Source organism: Numida meleagris, chromosome 1 (assembly GCF_002078875.1).
Source record: "Numida meleagris isolate 19003 breed g44 Domestic line chromosome 1, NumMel1.0, whole genome shotgun sequence".
In the NCBI taxonomy this organism is placed as follows: domain Eukaryota; kingdom Metazoa; phylum Chordata; class Aves; order Galliformes; family Numididae; genus Numida; species Numida meleagris.
The window spans coordinates 58,458,190-58,484,275 of record NC_034409.1 but is presented as its reverse complement, the minus strand read 5'-3'; the positions used below and the strand labels follow the sequence as shown (position 1 = coordinate 58,484,275).

At 38.6% G+C, this 26,086-nt stretch overlaps 1 protein-coding gene across 4 annotated transcripts in view; it reads right to left on the bottom strand.

Moving 5' to 3' along the window:
- The window catches only part of PTN (pleiotrophin), a 76,259-nt gene that overhangs the window by 28,384 nt on the left and 21,789 nt on the right, over nucleotides 1-26,086 (bottom strand). The window contains exon 1 of one of the 4 annotated variants that reach the window (XM_021388587.1): nucleotides 20,863-20,887. The exons of 2 other annotated variants lie outside the window; for them this stretch is intronic. The gene's annotated coding sequence lies outside the window, so the exon portion shown is untranslated. Of the gene's footprint in view, nucleotides 1-17,668; nucleotides 17,692-20,862; nucleotides 20,888-26,086 lie in introns of those variants that run through there. One more of the 4 variants, XM_021388567.1, reaches the window with a different exon arrangement.

Genomic DNA, 26,086 nt, shown 5'->3' with positions numbered 1-26,086 from the left:
GATATATACAAACAATAGGAAGAGCCAAAATTAAAAGAGAAGGAAAGAAATGAGATATTTGGGGTGGAAGGTGCTGCAGAAAACAAGGGAGAGAAAAAGTAGAGTATAGGACAGTTTAAATGATGAATTGGAACAAGATCGGAAAAAAGAGAGTAAATAAGAAAAGACACTGCTAAAACCATGAAAAGAATGAGAAAAGAGAGAAATGGTTAATGATAGTTAAACACTGAAATGGAAAGCTTTAGGAAAACATGAAGTGTGTAATAAGGTGAGAAGTGAACCCCAGCTGAGATGCACTGTAGCAAATGGCCTATCCCAACAACACTGAGGCACAGGAATTACTCCAGTCTTACAGTTTATTTCACAATCAATCTCTGCTTGGAAAAAAAAAAAAAAATTAAAGGAAAATTCAGAAAAAGGGCAGAGACAGGATCAAAAAAATCCATGCTGAGCACCTGAGAGAGCCAAACAGAAATCACACTGTATCTGCAGGCTAAAAGGACCTTCTGAGAGGAGCTTGAGCCTCCATTCCAAATCCCTCACTGCCTCCTGATCTAATTTTACAATAACAACCATCTTTCCTTTCCTGCTCCAATAGGATGAAGTCTTCTCAACACAGCCATCCAGAACAAAATAGGCAATTTCAGATGAAGTTCCATAGGTGAGCAGCAGTGTTTATTTTTCCTAACCCTACTGAAGTTAGCATATGCAGCATATTCTAGGATCACACATGCCTTTTGCAGGTGGCTTTCTTCCTGTTAATAACTATTACTCAAAATCCCTTCCCTTCATCTGTTCTTCCCAAAGCGACTGGCAAGGTCCCAGCTTATAGAAACAAGTGTTTTATTCTTAGTGCATATGAGTGCAATTTCCAAATTTTGTCACGTGATTTAACCCATCCATATCTTCCAGCTCTTCCAGTAAAACATGACAAACATCATCAGTATTGACAATGCGGTTACTCTGCAATACTGCATCTATTGCAGTGCTGTATGTATTGCCATTTCTTATCACAGAGCATGGGCATTATAGTGCATTTGCAATGTTTGGGGCTGTGGCTTGCTCTGTCTGGGCTTTCTTAGACCTGTCTACAGTTTTGTCACATTTGGTTTTGCTGCAGCAGCAATTTTTCTAATTGACCGTCCGGCGATGGCTAATTTGATTTACTTTTGTTTATCTTTGTGTGGAGCCACCAGGTTTTATGATTTATCTATTACAATTACACACTATAGGAAAAATACAGAACTAGTATCTTAGGAAAGGCTTTGAGGAGACAGAATATAGTGTTGAGTACATGTATGGGAGATGACATCCTGAAGGCGTGGGGTCAAAAAATGCAGACCCCATAGCTATTAAAAAAAAAAAAAAACCACCAATGGTTAGATAGAGAAATGCAGACCTGAAGCTGGATGACAACAGGGGTAAGAAAATTAACAAATAAATAGTTTATGATACATGCGAAAGTAATGGTATATATGGTAAATTCAGATGTAACTAGGAACTACAGACCAGTGAAGAAACAGAAAGGTATAAAAGCTTGTCAGCAAACATTTAAATTGACCCCAAGTTGATCCTAAGGTGTGGGAAAAGAAACTATCAACACGGACATCATACTCCGCCTCCAGATGCTGACAAACCACCATGGCATCCCTATTATCAACGTTATAACAAGACCATTAAGCTTAAGAGCTCAGAGGAGCTGCAGATGAATCAGCATAACATCAGAAAAAGCAATAGAATCATAGTGTATGTATAACAATTTTGTGTTATTATTACAATACCTCACAGACATATTCTTTCTGATTCTTTAATAATTATATCTAGACCAATATTTTTTGCATTAGGCTGCTAATGTTTTAATCATTGAAGTAATAAGGTTTTGATGTTATATAAATGTATATAAAAGGGGTCCTTCCTCTTTGGCCATAAACAATATTTTGAGCATACTTCTCACTCCCGACTTTGTCATTTAGTACAATATCATTTTCATCCCATAAATAAAATAAATAAATAAATGAAATGCATTCCAAAAGCTGACTTGAGAAATTCCTACAGCCCAATATTTCTCTTCATGTCACTGTTCATTTTGATTCCTCTTTAATTTCCTTTTCAACATTAGGACTATATTTTGCATCAGTCTCCCTTCCCTTTTTTTCTGATTAAATTAATAATTTCTCATCAAGTCCTACAATAAATACTTTAATAAATCACAGTTGGATTAGTCCCAGATTAGTCATATCTAGAAAATCAGTTTTTAAGTGAGCTAGAATGGGAAACAGTCTCTTTTCTGTAAACACATGCTGTGTTTAATGAAACAATGTTTTCCTCCATTTCTTAAATTAATTTCACATTCAAATGTGTTCTATTTTGCAGTCCATTGAGGGTAGTTACCTGAATTTATTTCCTTCCCCTTTCTTAAATGCAAATATTACATTTGCTATGCTTCAGTTGTACAACAGCAAGAAACATTTGATGCATGTTCTAACAAACTTTCTTAATAAACCCAGAATGTCAAGTGTAATTTTTGCAGTAATCTGAGATGTAAGTACAGTTTCTCTGTTAAAGAGAATTTGAAAACTTTCAGTTCTTAGGAGTTTGACATCTCTAACAGCAGCAGAGACTTCTGCTTCCCCAGTTCTCTTTCTCATTTATCACGTGGCACATGCCCCTATATCCTAGTGATCCTCCATTTAGAAAATTGAGGTAAACACACACCTTTGGAGCCAGACCTTTGTGAACTGTAATCCCCAGTGTTCTCCCTCCCCTCAGACACATATGCACTTATTTCCTCTGTTGTCTTTATTTGCAACACTAGAAAAAAAAATCTAGATTTTCTTATATTTTCTTTTATATTTAAGTTGGCTTGATTTATGTTGATTCTTAGTGGACTCCCATTTCTGGATTTCCAAGACAGTACTTTCTTGAACAAGCAAAATTCAATTTAAAATTCCACTTAGGCTCCTGATAGCACTTTACGAGGTTGATCGCCAGATGGGTTTGGAATTACTCTCTAGGGGCTTTTTTCCCCTCCATTTTTCTTGGGGAAACAAATTTTATTTTATCTTTTAAAATTTTGGTACAAAGAGATCTGGAAAAGTCCTTCATTACAAATTTTCCATTGGGTCAGCACAATTCACATTTCCTAAAAATGTCTTAAAATTGAAAACCTTAATCAGACTTGTAAAGTTTATGATCCTATTTTATATAAACTGAATCAGCTTGTTAACAGTTGACGCTCATGGCTATTTTCAACTATGACCTTCAAGGTCATCAAGTTTCAATAGTCCTATGGCAAGTAGTGAAGAAATCCCATCCACAAACGCTTAGCTCCTATTATTATTAGCACCATTTGCCCTCTAAATTTAGAAGGAAACCCCTTCTACAATGAGAATTATTGTTATCTTCTATAATGAAAATATTTAATACTATTTTATTTTCCTCATGCATAACACTAAAAGGATTTCTAGCTAAACCCACATGCATCTTTGTGTTGACATAAAACTGTTGACATTTTTCCACTCCTCCAAAGCAGTTCTGAATCATATGACTTCTATCCTATCTATAACAGCCTACCAGCCTTTAATACAGTACCCAATCCAATGATATTTGCATATACTACAGTTCCTTAGATGTTCTCCTATTAATTGCACAGGCTACTTGAATTCAGTATTTCTCTTTGTTCTCACCCAAATGTCCTTCAGGTAGCAGCTTTTCCTTATACATCTTCTACTGTGACTACAGCAGTTGCCAACAGAATAGTTTATGTTCTTGTTGTGCCTATCCTGTCACTGTATTGAGGTTTCTTTAACTAATGCTACATGTTTATTAACTTTATATTTTCTTCCTGAGTACTGAAAGCAGACGTGGAAGTCAGGTATATTTCTCTGTATTCTTCCATATGGGTAAAGATCCAGAGGCCTTCCTCATGGCATGAAGACTTGAGCCAACTTGCTGATCGTCATCATTTGATTGCACCTTCATAGATCTAAGAAATGTTGTGTAGAGTTCAAACAAATATACTATTTTGTATTTAAATCCAAGCCAACTTTTGAGAAGAAAGTATCTGTAATTAGAGAAACTGAATAGTTTATTGAATTATATTATCTCTGTTGTTTGCACACTTTCTCATTTCTAACCATGGTTATGCTTTAGAATGATCTTATTGAAGAAAAACTCTTAGAATAATCATGACCTAAACATGACACTTTGGGAGCTGTACCAGAAATGCCAAATAGGGGTGGCCAGTAGTCTCAGTCTGTGTGCCAACAAATTCATCCAAAGCAGTGTAGGAAACCTCAAATCCTACTAGAGAAAAACACTTTGCATTTCAGCTGTAGGAGGATGGCTGCTTGCAGGATAAGTTTCTCATCTCCAGCCTGTGGGTCACCATTCTAGTGCACATATGAAACAGCGCAGCCAGCAAATTGCTCTATTTGGCAAAATGATGTAGAAACACAGAGTTTCAGCTAACAGGCATTTCTCAGCTTTTGTTCTTCCCCTCCTTCTCTACACTGTCAAGGTGAAGAGAAGGGCCATCCCAGATGGAGACACCTCCAGCAATGCTCTCCCCTTTGTGGAGGAGGGGAAAGCTGCTAAGCAGCAGCAGGTAGGGAAGAGGCAATTGTTTTAAAGGAGAGCCAATACTGGAAGGAGTTGGGGAAGTAGCAACTTGTTCAAGCAGTACAGTAGTGAATAAAAAAACAATAGTAATCAGCCAGAGAGAAGAAGAAAAATTTAAGAAGGCTGAAATTATATTTGGTCAACATGAGCTAGCATTTACCCTCAGCTACAGGACAGGGCACCCATAATAACAAGCCACAATCATAGTTTGCTAAAAAGGAAAAAGTAATCATACCATGACCCTGCTGATAAGCCTAAGTCAAACATTTCACTTCAAAAAATGAAGAGTGCAGTTTGGGAACTAATTTTTTCAATATGTAATCAACTTCATGTTCTCTTTCCAGCACAGACATCATTAGGGGCCAGGAAAAAAATGAGCATTAAATCCAATGGGGGTTATGCCAATGCTATAAAAGTGAGCAGGAAACTGAAAGCAGCATGACTGAAGAAAACAATTAAAATGTAAACAAAGAAAAAGTTGAAAACAATGATCAATTAGCATGTCCTATCTAGCTTTGTTCAATTAAATGAGCAAAAGTAATTAGTTAACTTGTGGATAACGGTTCCCCTAGCCTTTTATATTTGCATAGTTGATTGAACGCTTGTCTCTTGCATCAGGCTAGGACAAACACACGCTGTGGATATTTTATATTTCCATTTCCCTGGACATAAATTAATAGTTCAAATTGATAATGGATACCCCAGGGAATTCTGAGTTTTAGTGTAAACCATAATTTAGAATGACTCAAGACTCAAGAAAAGAACCTGGCACAACAACACAGACTGAACATTTTTTCCAGTGAAAATGTTTTGTCAGAATTGAGATGGGATCAATTTCAACAAGGTAAAACAGAAAGTTTTGGAAAGTGTTTTTACAAATTAAAATAATTTTATTTTTGTTCTTATGATCTCATTAATATTAAAGTATATTCCCTACCATAAAAAATATAAGTTTATACAAGTTAAATAAAAGATCCTATTGTTTCTCATAGACTGTATCTCCAAATGCTTCTGTAACACAACATCAGACCCAGAAATCTGAACCTCCATTTGGACTTATGGTTAGCCAGCCCTTTCTGCCCGAGAGCATCAAGAGCAATGCCATTCCTGCATTGCAAATTTTAAACAAAATATTGCCAGCCCAGGACACTATAACCCATATCTGATCAAAGAAGATGTACCCAATTGCTATAAAAGATGTCTTTTTTTTTTTTTTTTTTGGTGAAAGTTTCACATTCAAGCAGCAGTGAATACAAATATAATGGCAACAAATAATTTCTTCCTCAGAGGCAAATTATAGTAAGAAAAGATATAGTGTTAAATAAAAACAACAAGAAGTATGGTGGTTAAAAGGCTTGGGAACTGAAAATCAAGGCGAGATGCCTAAAACTTTCCAAAAGTTTTATGTTTCTTTCTCTTCAAATTTCCAACAGGAGTTTTTACAGAAGCAGTTTCATTTTCAGAAAGCCTAGAGAACATGCTTATTTTTATTAAATAATAATAATAAAATTATTGAAAAAAATGCATATTTTCAGTATCATAAGATGATGTTTCCTTTCAGGAGAAGCATTGCATTTATTAACTATAAAAGGGCAGTTGAAATTTTCTCTGTTGGTCCCAAACTAGTGAATGGAGTTCATTTATCTAGATCTGGCCTTCCCTCTTAGAAGCTATGATGAACAATGAAACGAACTTCTCTGTAGAAAGCATTTTTCTCCTTCTCCTTTCCTTGAGCTTTTTTCACCCTCATCCACAATGTACACGTTTACCGCCTCTGCTTTGCTCATGGTGGGTCTGAGTGAGTCAGGGCTCTCAAGTGGTAACTAACACTGACTTTTGCAACTGTCTTATCATCTTTCAACAGCTCTAGCTGAGTGGTTAAAAAAAAAAAAAAAATGGAAATTTCTGTTCATAAAGCTATATTCCTGGATTCTAACTGGAAGGCCCCCTTTAAGTCACTTCTGTTACTGTGATTTTCTCTATCACAATGTTCACAATTTCTTTGTCATTCCCTATGAAATCACACCAAATTTCTTTACACTTTCATTTTTCCAAGACTAGACACAAGATTAAACAGTTCTGCCTTTGATGAGCCAGCAACACACCAGGAAGACCAGAGGAGACCCACACCCATTCTCTAAAACTACTTTTTGTCTCAGTAAACGAAGGCCAGGCTTCTGACTCAACTCCCCTGTGCATCATCTTCATCCATGTGTTTCTCCTGGAGAAACCATGTGTTGTAGTCACAAGTTTCCCCAGACTCAGCTATCAGTAAATCCTCCATTCTCTTTCAACTCCTTCATGGCTTCTCCAATGTGCAGAAGATACAGACACTTTATAATAGCAGAAGGACAAAACAGGTCTGTCTGGGAAAAACAAGTTCTTATTACAGTTATTCTTCCTGCCTCCCTTTCCACCCATTAGTTTGTTTCTTTGCTTTTAGATAGTGCTCTTCTGGCCTCCTGAGACTGTTAAGACACACAAGGTATTTTTCATGGTTTTGCAGTGCCTCTCACAAAAGTGCCTAGATTGCTACCGCTCCACTACCACGATACTGCAGAATCAGAAAAGTGGAAAAAATTGCAATACGTAATCTTTTGCTATAAGGGATACAGTTAACACCTACTTGGACAGCTAATGTGTTTTTATCTACTAGAGATACATTTGAGTATCTTCTGAAAATATTAGAGAAGGGGGTGGCATATTTCCATCCAGCTGACAAATACATGGCAGAGAAGAGTCTTTCACTGTCTCTGTCTGGACAAGAGAAAGTTTTCTTCGCTATTCTAAATCTATTTATTGAAACAGAATAAACTTACATGTCTTAATTTTCTCAACTGCAGTATTTGTAACCCTATGGATATCACAGACTGAAAAAACAGGAGTGATCAATGAATGTAACTATTTTTGTAATTAGGTCCACAGCCAAAGATTATTACTTCTATTATGAGGAAAAAAACCTGTGTGTAGATATATGCTGATCTCATCACAGTCCCAGTGGTCACACCATTATTTGTGAATACATCACAATTTGAGACCTGTAATATGAATTTCTTTACAAATAGATGCACCATACAAGCCAGACAGATGCTTCCACTGTATCTTCATTTTCTTTTTCTCCTTCTGCCCCAATGAGAATGTTTTCAGCTTGATGGCAATAGGCAAATCACAGCATCTGTTACTGCCCTTACTTCTCTGTCTATGAAATAAGGATAATAGCATTTGCCTCCTTCAAATAATACCAAATATCTGATAATGAAAACAATTATGTGAAGTAGGAATTATTTTATTACCCAGCATCAGCTGCAGTTTGCTCTTCTCTTCTGCATTTTGTTTCTCTGCAGTTCCAGGTCTTGAGCAGGGTGACTGGGCTGCCCCAAACAGAGGAGAATGGCAGCAATACTGAACAGCCCCATTGCCTCAGTGTGTTGTTGCAGGAAAGCTGCAAGATACTCTTTATCTTTGATAGCTACCATTCTCTGAAAGTATTTATATATTGTCAAATACTTGAGTATATTTGAGTTTTGCTTTGCCTGAGCTGATTGTTAGGTTAAGGACATTTTTTTCCTCTCTCTCCAGCCAGATTCAGGGATTTAGTCTGTACAGCTAAAAAAAAAAAAAGACCATTTTGTTGCTTCCTTTACTCATTTTGACTCCTTGTCTCCTTTGTCATCAGTCTATTCAGATGGCACATCTGAAATGCCCTCTGTTAATCTTTTTGAGGTACTGCATTAACTCATCACCACCACCAAGAGACAATTTCTTCAACTGACAAAAATTTCAGCATATTTGGGCCAGCTATGTGAAACTGAAAGAGTAAAAAATAATAACCAAAACAAATATGATGTGCAAAGAAAATTTGATTTTTTTTTACTTTGTAACATAGAGTTAGAACGTGTTTTTAAGACATTCTCGAAAACAGCCTCCCTTACTCCAGTGCAATTTAACAACCAACCAGAAAGGGCAGAATTCACAAAAGGACATGGGCTATGGATTTTGATGGGAACAAAAAAAATGAATCAGGGTTTAGAGCTCTTTTCAGATATGGGAGCCTGGCAGATGTTCACCACTTCCGTATTAGTGCCAGTAATGAGCAATGCATTTTGATGGCTGTGGTGAAGCACCAGCAAGCACAGATGGCAAAGGCTGCCTACTCTGACAGCATCTCAGAGTGGTGACTCCACCCTCAGGAGTTCATCACAGAAACATACAGACCTGGGCAAGGAAGGAAAGTGATCACTTAACTTTCACCTAACAGTACAAAAACTAAGCTCCAGAGACAAAAATGTATTTTTTTTTTTTCAGATAAAATGATAGCCCTATACCTTACTCATGAAAACTTTCTACAAAAAAAATCCCATTTTCAAGTACAGCCAAGAAGACTGTTACAATTTCTACTCCTGTTACATATCTTAGTTGCATTAGGTTCCATATTTCTATCCAAGGTTTATATATATAGATACATAGAGATATATATGTTAAAGTATATTGCAAATATACCATTACATACAGATGGTCGAAGACAGACTCATAGAGTGTACTTGTACATGAGAAATGAGACTTCAGAGAAAACTCTTTGTCTTTTAGACTGTTGGGATCTTTTGTACACTCCTCAATATCTTCCATTTTGGAAGTCAATGCAGAACTGTATACTCCCACAAAAATGGTTAGCTGCACAATAAATCTGCTTGCTGCTGTGTGAGTACTATTCAGGGACCACTGTGCCTGTCATCTACCTTCCAGATATGCAACAAGTCAAACAGTTGCATTTTTTATTCCAGTCCCTGTTTTCATCTGGCTAGTGTGAGAGTGATGGAGGTGAGGTGAAAGAATTTTCATGACTGATAGGTTTTCACTGTCATCACTCTCATCAGTTGCAAGGTATTGGTAAAAAATCCATCAGGATAACCCATTTGATTAAAAAATCTTATCCTCTGACACCCTTCTGTATGGTGATGTTCACCATTTTTACCTACTCTTTTGATTATCCTTCCAAGTCTTTTTTTCTCTAATCTCAGGTGATGCCTTCCCTTCCCTTCAGTCCTCGACCCCTGAATATCCATTCCAAAGTGAATCTCCTCATGAGTCACTAACATAAGAGCATCTACAGGTCACAAAGACAACTAAAAACACTTTTTAAACACGAATAATAATAATAATAATAATAATAAAATAAGTTCTCTGAACTGGAAGACATCATTCAAACATTGGAAGTTAAGAGTCCTTAAGAGAAGCTATGTCCTTCTAAAACCAGCTTTCTTCAGAGTTGTCTTTTAAAACCAAAACAGCTATTTATTTATTTATTCATTAATTCATTCATTTATTTTAAATAAAGTCCAGATTCTAAGTAGATATGTGGAGATAATTGTTCTTATGACATACTGCATTATCACACCATCACAGAACAAGTACAGTAGATGCCAGAAAGACAAGAAGAATGGAGTCGGTATTTTCAAAATTTGAAAGGAGGCTACAGCCTTGGAGGAGGCTGAACTACTGCAAGAAAGCAGCTTTGATTCAAATAGACTTCTTATTATCTTATAAATAAGGCAGTTTTTAAAAAAAGCTATATCTATGCCACATACCTAAATGCAATAATAACTAGGAGGAAAAAAAATATATGCGGGCTGAGAACAGCTCAGATTTGCTGTTGACCTACTGGTTCATTGTTTCCAGACAATATCCTTTCCCTCTTCTCTCCAAACTAGGTTCAAGTTGGCTATGGATTTATACCACAGCATCCATCCAAAATCTATTTGAGAACCACTCCCCCTGGGACTTTGAAAAATCATTTATTTACACAAACTGAGTGCTAATCCACTACCAGAAATGAAAAGAAAAATAAAAATTATTTGAGGTTATGCTTTCTGTTGAATTTTATGTTGATATATATAAAAAAAAAAGCTTGGAAGATTGTTGTAGTAGGCGTATCACGGATCTCGGTCTGTAATGCGGAAAGGCCCTTCCCCATATGCTTGTTATTGGTTCACCTACATACTTGAACCTGTGTCGTAGACACAGGGGGCCGTGCTTCTTAGTTTTCATAACAAGGGGCACAACAACTCCGTGTATGGCCTTTCGGAAGTGACAGGTCAGAAGCGGGAGATTCAATATGATTGGCCAGGAGCTCTGCGTGAGCTTCTGGAACAGTCTAGTAAAAAGATAAGAAATACTATATATTTCTGTAGCTCTCACTAATAAATGCCATTTTGCTGCTCATCATATTGATGCTGTGTGTGGTATTTGGCCAGAGACCAGGTTTAGGTTCTCTACGTGCAAGAATAATACTAAAAGGGTCGCGAGACATCGGTAACAAATGGTGCCGAAACCCGGGATGTCGGTAACAAATGGTGCCGAAACCCGGGACGTTAGCAACAGAAGATTTAGCCTTAGATCCTGTCTGTGACTGATAGCAGAGATTTTAATTACTGTTTCCTACTTCTCAAAAGATTTCTAACTTCAGCTCAACTATTTCTGAGGTGAATATCTGTCTCCCATGCAGACACTGTACTTGTCTCACAGTACAGATATTTCTAATGGCCTCAAAGGCATTTTCCTAGAAGGAAGGATTGTTATGTCCTAGTGACTATTTAAGTATTTTATACTACATGATCAGCTTTTACATGAGACTTGGAGAGAATACCTACCACTATAAGATGCCTTGTAGGATGGTATTTACAGCATTCAGATGAGTCAGATTTTGGCTGGGGAAAAAAAAGTTTCCAATTCAGTAGAGGGGATGAGATTCATAGCTCCCTCTCTAAATGTCCTATTCAGAAGTATTCTATGTAATGATAAGTTAGTATAATGAAGAGCAACTTCATTACACTCTCCTTCCTTGTATGAGTAGCAGTTAGTCAATTTTTTTAAACTTCACCTGCACTTAAATACAGTTGCAGCTCAGTATTTCTCAGAAAATAAAGCAATTGTTGAGTGTGGTTTGAAAGACTTTCTTGAGAATGTGTCTCAGAGCTGCATGATAGTCCCCTTTTTTCATGAGTGAAAGAAATTGCTCATAAAGACAGGAACAGAGTTCCAAATTTTTCGTTTCCCTGCATGCTGCATGGAGGGATAGAGATTCAGGTGAAAGTGGAGTCCCATAGGTTAAAACCTGCATTTCAGACCATGTTCCTAAATTTGAAACACAAGCAGTGACTTTAAAGATCACTGCTGATCAGTGGAGCTCTAGGCATCACACTGTTTACATCATTTTGGATGTACACTTTTTCCCTTCCCCATGCAAACTGCCACTTCTTCTCCTCCCATTCTTTTGCACTGGTATTACGTGCAGAAATTCAGTACTGTATTTCCCCATACGAAGAACTTGGCAAGGGAAGACTGGATGCTCTTGGCAGAAGTTTATCCTGGGATTATGCCAATAAGCAATCATTTTCTGGTGCCACAAGCATTCCATTATTTCAGTTTGGCCATTCAGTCCACTCCAGTTCAGCTCTGTTAGTGTTTCCTTAATAAACCCCCATTATCAGGGGCTTAGGCCTCAGTCATTTGAATTCTTTCTCAGCTGGGACTTGGTATTCAGGGGCCAAGTCCAAATGTCCTTAAAAAAAAATTAAAACACTTTGCCACAGAGCAGAGACAATGGAATTTTGTTTCCTGCTAGTTATATTTGCACTCCTGAAGAATTAGGAAAAGCTGTATTTTGAGGCTTGTTTTATAAACAACACTTGGAGTCTTTGGATCCCTCGAGAATGTGGCAGCAGTTTTTTGCCATTACGCTCCTCTACATATTTACAGTAGAGATGGATGAGAAAGTGAAGTCTGCTTTTATCACTTAGATTTGGGGGAGAAAGTACGGAAAGCCCAGTCCGGAGCGCGGGAGCTCGCGCACCAGTGCTCCGGGCTCAGTGCCAGCACCTGGGACAGCTCCCGCCCCGGGGCGGGCAGCGGATCCGCCTCCCCCGGAGCAGCGCTAAGTAGCACCAGGAGCACCAATTACACACGAAGACAGCAAGGTGAATGGCTCCAGGCTTTGAATTTTAAGCAACCAAAGTTAACTGCACAGCTGCACGGATCAATTAGGAAAAACAGTTTGTCCAGAGATTAGTTCTGAATCCCAAACTGTTGGTTTTGTCGCTGAAAAAGCCACATCTTTCATGTGCCCTGCTGCCATAAATCCCTTAATATTTAATTTGTTCTTGATTTCTTATACTTTATAACTGAAGTGTAAAAATCATTAATTGCGTCAATGATCTGGTCCTAGGAGGGATTTCTTTATGCTGCATAGGGAGAGCTGCGCCTGTGCAGGGCAGGAATTGCATCCTAGAATGGTTTGAATTGGAAGAGACCTTAAAGATCATCTTATTCCAATCCCCTTGCCATGGGGCTTTGGACTAGATCAGGCTGGACAGTGGCCTATCCAAGATGGCCTAGAATGCCTCCAGGAATTGGGCATTCACAATTTCTCCAGTGCCTCATTATCCTCTGTGTAAAGAATTCTCTCCTTATAGCTAATATAAATCTGCCCCCTTTTAGTTTAAAACTGTTCACTTTTGTCTTATCACTACTCTATCTGATAAACAGTCTGTCAAAAAGAGATGGTTGCAATAAAATCTATTAACAAGTTGACAACATTTGTCCTAATTTTTGTAGTTGACAAAACAGCATAGAGGAATCAAAATAGCTCCAGTTAGCTTCAGGTGCACTTGGTCTGTAACTGTCAATGGTTTATGGGCTTTTGGCCCAGTTCCGCGACTAATGGGGCAGGGGACCCATGGGCCCATGCCCCGGGAAATGGAAAAGGGAGAAAGGGCAGGGAGATGGGCCTAAAAACAAAACAGCGGCAACAATCTGAGGAGAAACAAACTAATTTACTAAATAAGATATCAGAATGCAAAATAACACACTATAATATAATATAATTACAGTTTAAGCTAATGAATCCAATAAAATGAGCATCCAAAATTAAAGTAGGCCTTACTCTAATACCAATGGTGAGATGGCTGGGGAGCGAGATGCTACCGGGATGAGAGACGGGCAGAGAAGAGAGAGTCTCGTGATCTACAAACAGTTTTATCTTTCCCTATGAACGGAAATGTAGTTCTTCCGAGGACCAGGTATCCGGAACTATCCACAGAACTGGAGCATTAACTCTTTAACTCCCAGTACACTACATGATGTTATGATGTGGAATACCAATAACCAAAAATCACAAAACCATGACAGTAACATTTCTGCAATGACAATGTAAAAGGCACTTTTACACCAAAAGGCCTGAGCCATATAGATAAGATCAGCTGCATTCATTTCATTAGCTACAGAACACAGATCTGAAAATGCTATACAGAGCTGGACTTATCAGCTCTTGCTCACCACTGTTCTTCATTCTATCCCATTATTAAATAGTAGCATATATATACCTCAGAAACAGCAAGGATTTCATCTGGCTGCTCTTTAGCAGCAATTTCCCTTTGTATAACTTCTGCTATATGTAGAAGTTTGTATAAATTCTACTGTAGTTACAGTGGCAGTCTCTGGAACTCAACATTTAAAAGCAAAAAAGTGCATCATAAATTGATGAAATTAGCGAAGTTTTACATTATATTTTTCTTCCTTTCCAGTATAACATCAACCAATACCATGCCATCCTTAGTGTCCCAGAAATAAACAGCAGTGAAACACACTCTCACCCACTCCACTCCTCTCCTTTGCTCTCTGCAGTTGTAACCAGATTAACAAAACCTCAGAAAATGAAAAATCTGCCCTGCATCCTAGTAAGCGTGGCTGATCCTCTAGAGCACATGGACTTGCAAGGTGTGGAAGTCACTGCTGATTTGTTTTGGAAGTACAATCAGAAGAAAGACAAAAAAAAGTGTGATAAAAATGTATATATGTTTCAGACTTCTAAATGAAATCCTTTGCTACTGCTAGTCCCTCTGCAGGATGTTACTGAACATAGTCCAGTCTGGGATAACAGGGAAAGCACACGAGGTTTCTCAAAAAATGTGCTTCTACTCCAGACAGAGTTTCTTCAGGAGTATTTTTTCATTTTTTCCTGTAAATCCAGCTGAAACCTTTTATTCTTACTGCTGGTTCAGGAATTGGGAGAACAGACTGGTAAAAGCAGGGGTCCAGGGACTGCATTGCTACCTTGAGCTGCTGAGGTTGTAACAAAGGGGAGCTGTTGAGCAGCTGCAAAACCATTTTCATGTGCTACTGTCTGGGCCCAGGGGGCCCAATCAGAACAAAGATCTCCTGAAGAGTCAGACTCTGGGTTCATCAGATACGCCAGAACTACACATAAATTGGAGTGGAGACACAAAGAATACAGTTGCCTCAAACAGGATCAGAGTCACACTGTCTAAAAACTGTCTAAAGGTAAAACAGAGCACAATGCCTTAAAAAATCTCCATTTACTTCAAAATGCTTCATGAGGGCATAGAGAGATTAATATATTTGAAACTCCAAATGGCCCTTTCCATAGGCATTTTGTTTCAAATTTCTTTGCAGATGTTTAATAGACAGAAAAGTATCATGGTGTGCATGATGTTTACAATTTCTTTAAATGGGAATTATTTCAATGAGCCTCCCAAGAGTATGGTCACTTAACTACTGAGTTATGTCATTTCTCTTCTTGTTTTGTGAATGTGCAAGAAATAACAACCAGGCAGGAGAAGGCAACCATAATAAATCTGCAGTAGCTAAAGAAGTTAATAGCTGTGTATGGGATGGTGGAAGAGGTAAGGGGTGAACAAAAAAGAAAAGAAAAAACGGGGAAAGTTAGCTCTTTATAATTTTGGTGAAAAGTTATGACAAGTCATCATTTTTTTTCTCTGCATCTCAAACAACTAATGCAATTCATACAGCATTATATCAGCAACACACCTACCACCAATGGGAGAGATTTCCCCATCATTACTCTAGAAATTTATTAAATTAAAAAAAAAAAAATTCAACCACAAGGCTAGTATAATCTATCCTAAATTAAATGCATTATTTCTCACTAGAGAAAATAATTCAAAGGTCCTCAAGGTAGACTCATTTGCAGTGTCTGTATAGGTGCAATACAGCATTGCCCTCTGCTGGATTTTAAGCTGCCTACTCATGCAGCTTAAAGATATAAACGATGATATTTAAACAAGTACTGTACTAATCATCATAGGGGCACTAACTTGCCACAGAATAAGGAGTGAAGTAGTGAATAAATCCTTATTCATAAGACTTTCCTTTCTCATAGGTCAAGCACTACTTCAGATATTGGTGTTGATTGAATTAGTCCTTGGCTGGTCCAGCAACAATCACAGACTATTATACATTCCCCAGAGTCCAAATACTGATCAGGACAATCAGATTCATGACATCTAAATTGGCAAAGACTGAATTTAAAGTGAACTTTGGCTAAAGCCATGGCACAGTTTTGGTACCTACTAGACCGGTCCACATTTGCACAAACATCTTTCCACATCCAGTTGAGTTCTCTCAAACAGCATTTTTTCTAGACAAAAGTCTACTGCCACCAACTCCTTTTTCTGCTACCTCTTTACAAAAAGTTGAGAGTATTTGTAATCCCTTCATACTTAAGAATACAGAAACTACCTCCATGTGTTCTGATGTGTGATGAGCATGACAAGAACAAGAAAAGCAAACTGGACACAGCATTACCATGTAAGGTAAAGGTTTTTGGCTGTTCTTGCTTTCAGCATCTATCATCTTCTGACTCTTTCCTGGCTTATTGACTTTTGGTGTAACTACTCAAATTCATATCCATACATACAAGTATACCTATAGCTGTATACAATTTTATATATAGCTTCCTCTAATGGGTTAATTATAACCAAGCGATCTAGATAAAGACAACAAATCCCATTCTGAACTCTTTCATCTATTATTCTTGTTGATCCTGTAAAAGACACAGCAGGGTGTTTTGCATCCTGTAGCTTGAGGCTGTGCATAATGGGACCAAATCCAGAGAATCAGGACATCTACTAATTCAGACAAATATATGGGAAATAGAGCTAGAAAAATTCTACTTGAGGAAGAAAAGAAAAATAAAAAAAAAAAAGAAAGCTCTTTTCTATTTATACCAATTTCCAATCCACGTTCTACCCTTGCTCTTCTTAGATGGTCCTTTATTGGGTTCCTTTTAGTATCAATTTTCCCACCATTCTTTCAGTTGCTTCTGTATTCCCCACTTCCAGTCTCATTTTACTACTTCATTCATTTTCTCTCTTCTACCAAAAATGCATGCTGTAATTTTGTCTTCCTAACAACCAGCATGCAAAAGCAGCTGTTTATATGCCAAGTTTTCTTAGGTTTCCAGATCTATCATGCATCTCTTCCACATTTGTATCTGTGGGAGCACTCATTCTTCTCTATGGGTGTTGTTCTTAATGATAATAACACACTACAATAATAGTAAAAAGAATAATAAATACTAATAGCAAGAACAACAATAAGCAATTAAATTCATAAATATACTTTCTTGCTTTGTTTCTTGATGAGAATCTCTGTACTCTAAAAAGCCCTCTCTGGCCTGCCTCTCTCTGCAAGGTATTCTGTAGTTCTCTGTGGGAGGCATCATCCTAAAAATAAACGTCATGATTTGTTTCCTCTCATATTATGGCTAATTATTAATCTTAGCCGATTGCAATGAGGGCAAGGGGTGGAGGGGATGGAAACTGACCCTACATTGCTTGATCTCTTAGAGGAACTTAGCAACGATAGTCAAGAAGACTTGGTAATCTTGCAGGCATTGCTTGCAAACTGTGAAAACTGGGATGCTGAAGTATAATAAAAGGTCTATGTCACTACAGATGAAAGCACTGAGACATGAAAATGTCAAGAATGTTATACAGACAGAAGGCTGACAGACACAAGATACTCAGTAAAAAAAAAGTGGTAAAAGGATTCATGTAATCCAGAAACCAATTCTTGGATACAGTTTACCTAGATACCAAAGTAGTTTTACAAATCACACATTAAAGCAGACAATTTACACCATCAGTCTGATATTTCATTTTTGTGCTGTACTTAGTTATACATACTTGTGTAATCAAGAGGATAAAATGATCTATTAACATTTTTCACTCACCTTGAATAAGTGACTGAACAACATGCAAAGTAGCAAAATGGATCTTGTTGTAATGATGGTAAAAATCTAGTCATGCAGTAGTTCCAAAATAATTCCAAAACAATCAATCATTGGTGCTATTAGCAGACACTAAGGCCAGTGATGCAGATGATCTCTGAAGCTTACCATCAAGGGAATAGGTCACAATGCAAAAGGTTCAGCAGTGCAGTCATTGTTGCCAGGGAACATACAAAATTCTCCCAAAGCAACGTAGAAGTGCATTCCCTGCTCTAGGTTGTAGCACCCAATAATTCAAATGGAACAAAAAAAAAAAAAAGAAAAAAGAAAAAAATCTTTACTATTTTAAATGTAAATTGAAAATACAGACTATACTTATGGCTATATTATTATTGAATTTCAGGCATGCTATACAACATAATTGATAATAATAATTATAGTATATTTTCTACAATACTAACTGCTTGGTTTTTCAAACTGGAAAATGCTTTGTGATGACAATGCATCAAAATTATATTTGGACTGGCAAATATCTCCATGTGACTACTGTCACATAAAACAGTGACAGTATATCCTTGATAATTCTCAATAGTAATGTCAGAAAGTCAAGGCAAGACAGCTACCAAACTGCTGATTCCTCTTTTCTTTCTCGGGTGTGGGTGTCCCAAAGGTCTTGGCACATTCCAAAGCAGTTTGCAATTAGCCCCTGGAGGCCAGGACAGGAGTGGGAGGACTCTGGCAACATTCAGCCTCCTCTCAAGTTAAATGCAGCAAACAGTGAAGAGGAGGAAGGAAAAAAGTTCTCTTTATAGCTATACTGTATTACTGGATTTGAAAATCATTGCCAACAAGAAGAAAGGACAAAGTCTAACATGAATTTGAAAGAATACGTATCTGAAATATGCTTTCCTGAGACTTTCCTTAAGTCTCTGAGAAAATTCCTATGAGGATCAAATTCAAGTTTAATCTGCAGTAAGGTGTGAATAAAGTAATACAAACAGAAGATCAAACAGAAAATGCTTCTGACTGATTTATATTTATTCAGATCTCTTGGAATCATGACTCAAGGAAATTTGCAAAGTAAAATAGCATAGTTGATAAAAGTGTAAGGAATAACTTTCCACTGCATAAATTTTATGAAAAGTATGCTATTTGTTATTGTTTATTATAAATCAAGAAAAAAATGAGCTGAAAGATGCTTTACTAACAAATCCTGAAGTACAAGATGTTCTTTTTCCTACCTCTACTGCAAAACTTGGAAGAAAAAGAACACACACGTAAAAAAAAAAAAAAAAACAACACCACACATGCACAGTCAGTGGGCCCATATTTGGAACTTTTCTATCACATGGAACTACAGGTGTATGTGTTCATTTCTGTAAAGCTGCATATTTTAGAAAGTACTGCACTAACACATTAAAAGTGAACTTGCTGCATTTAATGAATGAGGGTTGAGATCCCATGAAGTCCATAATTTTTTCTGGCAACATGCTGTACTGATAGGGTTAACCAGGCATGTGCTTGGGTATAAAGTCTCAATGGATTTCAGGCTATGTGAGATACCTAAATTCACAGTACGTGGATCTTTTGTACCTCTGCACAGTGCCCAGATGATAATGTCTCAGATTGCAGCGCAACTCAAATATAGCTAAGTATAAATATAGCTCAGCTTTATCTTTAATATTGAAAATGACTGGCCTCATAGGGTTTATTATAAGCTAATTCATCTTGTTACATTTTTGTATTACTTCAGCCACACAATCTTCAGCATCCAAGCTACCACTCAGGCAGCAGACTTCTACGAATTCAGTCATATGCTCCTAATTCTCCCAGTACATCAATCTTAGCGACTCCTGATTCCTCTCCTAAACATTAGCTCAACAGGGCTGAATCCGCTTTCTGTACAGTTTGCAATACATTTATTATGCTGAAACCTCTTGGCTCTTTTTTTATTTCTATTTTTTGTCAAGAAAAATAAAGAAGTTTAGCTTTAAGACAAGATTGTCTCCCTCTCCAATAAAGAATGGCTGGCAGGCATGCATGCAAGAAAGCAGGATTAAATTCAGACTTGCTTAAAGTTCCAGACCATTTCAATTAACTTCCTCCTTCATCACCCCCTCCTTATGCTACTGTATCATGCTTGCAAGGAAGTAAACCCACTGCATATGTTTGTCAGTTACTTTCACTCATCTCTTCACCAAAGAAAGCAAAAAAGTGTTTTCACAGGGCACCCTCTGATTCACATGATGCTTCTAAATTCATGGGATTGCTTTTCAGAATATTTCTACCATTCTATGTAGTAAAAGAACAGAGAGAAGAAGAGTTGAGGAAAGAGGATAGTTGATCATGAAGCATTCCTCTATCTCCATTTCATTAGTATTCATATATTCTCCTTTGATGGGAGGGAGAACAGCTTATATTGCCAAGGATCATAACACCAGCTTTCTCATGTATGGATACAGGGAGGCAAGAGGGAGCATTCCTGCAGGTAATTAGCCTTGACTGCTAATCACATCAGCCAAAAGTGATGAGCAAATCAGTGCTTTGGTGGAGCACTAGTCTGATGCTCTTCCTAGATCCCTTGAGAAACACTGCTGGTTACTGAGATGCTCTGATGCACAGAGATCAGCGATACATCCTCACTGGCACATCAGGACTGGTCTTCCCAGCCCACTCTTCCTGCAGTTAGGAATGAGAGACAGCTCCCCACTCTGAGCACGTTTTCTTATGGGTCAGGGCACATGTTCAACTTCTGATTCACTTCACAAGTCTGCCTTTACACTGCAACAGCACAAACAAAAAAGAGTAGAAATGAATTACTTGACCTTCTCAGAGTCAACAGTTGCTTGTTTTGCTTCTTTTTCTTTTTTCAGAAAAAGAGAAATTTCATTTTCCACTCACATAGTGAATAAAGTGAGAGTTTGATATGGAGTTGGATACAAATTTGACTATCTCTCGTCCAACAATCATTTTAGGCTTTTTTTTGTTCTTCTACAGGGCCCATCATCTGAGATACTCAGTCCTGAAGATAAAAGGTAAAGTTTCAGCATGCACACTTTACCTGCAATAATGGTACTTCTATTCAAAAGTTATAAGTAGGAAAAAAGCAAGTATATAGATGGCACAGTACACCATCCATGTCTGGGATGTGAAGGAGATGAGCACACATATAGCATCAGCACCCTATGTTTACAGACCTCTGCCAAGTCTCACATACAAAGCATGATACTCAAGATTCAGTTCCCTCCAGAACCAGGGCTGGACCTCACACAGTAGGCTGTGGCACTTTTGCCTTTCCTCCAGCTTCCAGACTTGGGCCCACTTCCCAGTGGATGAGGCCTTGCCGCAGAGTACACCTGGGAACAGAGAAGGGAAGGCTCACTTCTGCAGCTGGGCATTGTGACAATCCTTCTCTCAGTGGAGTACAGTTCCAAGATGCAGCCTACTGCCTTGTTCTTTTCTTCACCTCATGCTGGTATTTGCATTATTACTTACATCTGCAGTAGAGGAAGAGCAGTAGGGTCTTTCTCCAGAGCAACACATGGTCTGTGTTACAGGCAACGCAAGGAAGTGAGCCACCCCAAACTATGCAGAAAACACAGAACTACAGCTCTCCCTAACAGCTTAGAAGTTCCCAAGGTAGGGGCAAGGGCCTGCTTTTAAGAATGTTGCATATACACATAGACGTGCTATGTGAAAGTCTCCAGAAGCTGACAGGAATGGAACAAAAGCTGTCACTATGTTAGACGCACAGAACTGAGAAAAAATCAGTCCCAACTCTTGTCACCCAAGAAACAGACTCTGACACTTTTCAGGCTAGAGGACTGTGTCACAGATGGCAAAAGCCTAAAACAGATGGGATGAGAAAAGACTTGGAAGATGATGAGGATCAGGAATGGAATGGGCTAGGAGGCAGCAGCAAACAGGCTGTGCAGTGAGGAGGGTCCTTGAAGGATGAAGGCTGATACAGAAAGTATCTCAATAAAGCTGATAAAGAAAGTTCCTCAATATGAAGCTCAGTTCAGCTCAGCCAACTCTGTTGAAGACACAGGGTCTGAGGCAGTCTCTCAAAAAATCTGAGGGCAGGCAACTAGTTTCAGTATGCTGACATCTTAAGAAACTCAGTAAAGGAAATAGGAAAAAAAATATCCTTCTGAAGATTCCTTTCTCCATCCAAGATGATGGTCACTTAATTATGCTGCAACTTATTAAGGGCTAAACCTTAGAGAAAAGTATCCTGTAAGATTTCAAAGGATGAAAAGCAGAAATTGATAAATATGACTACTAAATCCTAAGAATTTAATTGCAAATAGTTACAGGTAGATGTCAGATTTCCAACTGCTAGAAAATCAGAGTAACGCGATTCCACCTCATATAAACATTTACATAAGTCAATGGCTGATGAGGGATTTAACAATAGAAGTTCTAAGTCAGAAGTGTGGGATTTTCAGCACTTATTTCCAGATCTGTGATTCAGGCTCTTCTACCTCATTTCCTGACCCCTTTCTCTCCCTGCCACAAGACAGGCTTGCTGTAAGCAGCTTTCTGCCAGAACAAGCTCAGATGATTAAGCAAACTACCTCACAAGGCTCAAGGATTATACCTCCTTCTTCACTGACCCAGAAATAACCTTAGAAAGAAAGAGCAGACCTCTTGGTGACAAGGGCTGGAGACTGGGGGCAGGAAGGAGAGAATGCAACTATTCCAGTACCCAGCTGACATCAGCCTGTTCCAAGAACACTCCTACAAGTTTTGCTGGCAGCAGGTCATCCCCATGGGTTTCAGAAAAGCCATATTTGAACATTTCATGCAGTCAGGACCTCTGCTCACCACTCAGACTGTACAAAACATCCAACTGTTCCTCTGCATGTACTGGAGACTCAGGCCTTCCTCCAAAGCAAACACATTTCTGATTTAGCCTGCTTTCCACCAAAGCTAGCCTTTGGCACCTTTGTCTTCCCCTCTCCATGGCTAAGGAAGCCACACAGAATGTCTATGACTAATCTCCTTGCATCTCTAGGATACCTTACACCACAATAAGGTCTCCTTTAAGGGCCAAGAACATTGTCCCTCCAGTCACAATTCTTTATAAAGATGTCAGCTGGTGCACTAGGTCAGAACAGTAGTGGAAATGGCAGTGTTACTACCAGCAGTTCATTCAAGTAAAAAGTTATTTTAGTATCATTTTTCTCATCCTTTTTAAGTGGAACAGAGTTCATGTCCTTCTCCTCACTCATAGTAGCACACACTAATAATCTGTAGCATGCAAACTGACCAACAGAAGGACAGAGATAGGGTAAAAGCCTGAAGAGTCACAAAGCTCGAATGTACAGAAACAACACAAGTGCTGAGGTTGGAAGGGCCCTCTGGAAGTCATCTGGCCCAACCTCTGCTCAAGGAGGGCCACCCAGAGAAGGGTGTGCAGACCCATGTCCAGGAGGCTTTTGATGGTCTCAGAGAAGGAGACTCCACAACCTCTCTGTGCATCCTGTGTCAGGGCACAGTGAAAAGCACTGTGCTCAGCTGGGAAGAGATCCACAGTTTTGTTTAGGCTCCAAACCACAAGCAGGTCTAGTTTTGTACAAGGCTGAACACTCAACAGACCTCACTGAATACACTAGGCTTGGTGTAGGGTTTTGCATCTCCCAGCCATGGAACATCCATATTGTTGTGACACATCTGCAATAATGTGTGCTGGTTTTACAGCTCAAATCCTACTGGACAGGGAGGTAAAAGTCCCGTGAATTAAAAATTTCCTAGCCATCAGTGTCAAGAGAAACACACATTGCACTAAGAACGTGGTGGGCCAGTTCAGATATGCTGTCATCCACTCTCTTTAACTGGAACCATGGGAATAACAGTACTTATGAATGTGGGGAAAGAAGGAAGGGAGATACTAACACTTTTTGTACAGCTCCCCTAAATCCCTACAAATTCACAGAAGCAAAGACAATTTTTCAGGAAGGCCTCACTAGTTCATAAACTGTTTAACAAATTTTTTTCTTTAAGGTTCATACATACAACTTTCGGTCAGAGCCACAGATGTGAATTTTGAACAGTCACCTACCAGACATGCTACAGGTTCAACAGGACCTAAACCCAGTTCACTCCTGGTTTGACTGAAACAACCCCCTCCCTGAATTTTCCAAGTTCTCCTTCAGCCCAGGTTTTGTCATGTCAGCAAAATACAATGGTCATTGTTTCATGGTTTTTCATTGGTATTCCACATTATTTAATGCTGCAGTTCTGTGAATTATCGATGTATTTCATGACTTCTAGTCTCCTGGTCTCATAAGAGAAGAATGAACTACAACTCCTAGAAGACTTCATTTTTCCATTTGCATTTTTCATTTGGAGGAAAAGATAAAACAAACTGGGAGTCATGAGACTGCCATCTTTCTTTTTCCCTGGCCACTTCATCTACAGCATTACAGTAAGGACTTTGGTTTTGGAAACTCTCTCTTTCACATTTTATTTATTAGTTTCAATTTCAATCATATTGTATCATACTTATTATCTCACATTCTGCTGCTATATTTAGTAAACTGAGTTTTTTTTTTCCTTTGGCTCGTTGCTGCTCTTTTCCTCATCTGGGCCTCCCTTTCTGCCTTTTTCTCTTCCCCCCACCCACCTCCCTGGGGTGTGTATCTGTGGGTCCTGTCACCCTCTTGTCTAAGAAACCAGCCCAAACCGTGACAACAACTTTAAGTGGAAAGTATAATTATTACAGCTTATGGAGTGCTGTATGTCTGCATTTTAACTTTTGCAAAATGGCTTAACAGAAGAAAGGAAACTGCTTGTGCATTACCCAGTAAAACTTATTATGGCTGCTGCAAGGCTGTGTACTCCCACGCCTCAGATAACACACAGATTAATGAGGTCAGCACTGTGATTACTGCTGGTACTGGAGAGTCAACATTAACAGATGGGTTTGCTACAGAGAGAGGAAGAATATATTACAAGTGGGTATGAAAATAGAAAGAAATGGAGCAAACCAGTCAACACCCCCAAGGCTGAAAGTACAGGACCATCTCACAAAGCACAGTGTATGTGGAGAAGCTGTGTCAAGCATAACAGAGTAGGTAAATCAAATTCCACCTTAAATCAAATCTCTGTTTCCTCCTCATTGTCTTCATTTCATGCGTGTTCTGTTTCAAGTGAAAGGAGGACAGAAAGGTCTAACAGACCTGAAAGTCCTGCTGGAGCAGGTTTATATCAAACAAACATTTCACCAGCAAGAACAAATGAGAAAAAAAAAAAAGAGGCAAATCTCTTAAGCAGGGGGAAGAGAATGGGCTCAGTTCAATGATCAGTATACATGTTACATTTGCTGCTGTTGGGGCAGCTCACAGCATTCGTTCACTGAACCTACTCTGCAACAGGCAATGCTAGCCAGAAGAAATGGAGAGATTGCCGATCAAATGCCATAATTACAAAGTCTGCCTGCTGAAAGGACAGCAGCTCCCCTCTGACTCCGATGCCTACAGACAGAACATGAGTCTACCAAAGTAGGACAGTATCTTCCTTATTAACAAAGAAACTCTACACATGCAGCCCCCTGCACAGCTACATTTTACCTCTCATATAAAGAGAAGTACAATACTTTTATTCTCCACTCATTTCATCTCTGCCCTATTTCTGTGGTCCCCTTGGCCCAAGTTTGCATACCTCTGAAGCAGTGGCTGCTGTTACTGTTTTCATCCTCTCCCAGACTGGTTTAGTTGCCTTTATTAGCTGCAGCATGTCTCCAAAGTTAGATCTGTTTCTCTCAGCAATCTCTCCTTTCTCATGAAATAATATATATCAACCGATTCTCTCCATAATTAGAGGACTTTTAACCTCTCTAGAGTTACATATGACTGACAGTTCTCATCTCATTCATCTATCCCTCCTTTGTTTCTCAGTTTAGGATATTTCTGGCATCTCAAGCTATTCCTTCACTATCTTCTCTGGCAATAAAAAGACACACAAGAATGTCAAACTTTCCTAATAACTTTCCCAATTCCTCATTTTTATCTCCTGTTGTCAGTATACACAGACCCACTTTACTTTTACCGCATCATGAAGATAGTGCCAGAAGCAAGATCATCCACTTAGGAGCTAACTTCCACTTTGAACCGCTGGCTCATCAGGTGGCACAAGTGAGAAAGGGAAATTTGCATACTGACCCTGACTACTGCTAGGGAAGACCATTCAAGAGGGGAGTCCAAATTTAGTGCAAATTCAGAATACATCAGGCACACAGGGCAGGAGGTGCTGATGCCTCCTTCAGGTTTCTCCCCTCTGTAATTAACGTGCACTGAAGAAGAAACCTGCAAAAGAAAATGCATCAAGATTCCTTTGGTTTTGATTTTTTAGTATAGGGATTGTCAAGTTTCCAAATGTGATGGTGAAAAAAGACCTAAATTATGGATGTTTGGA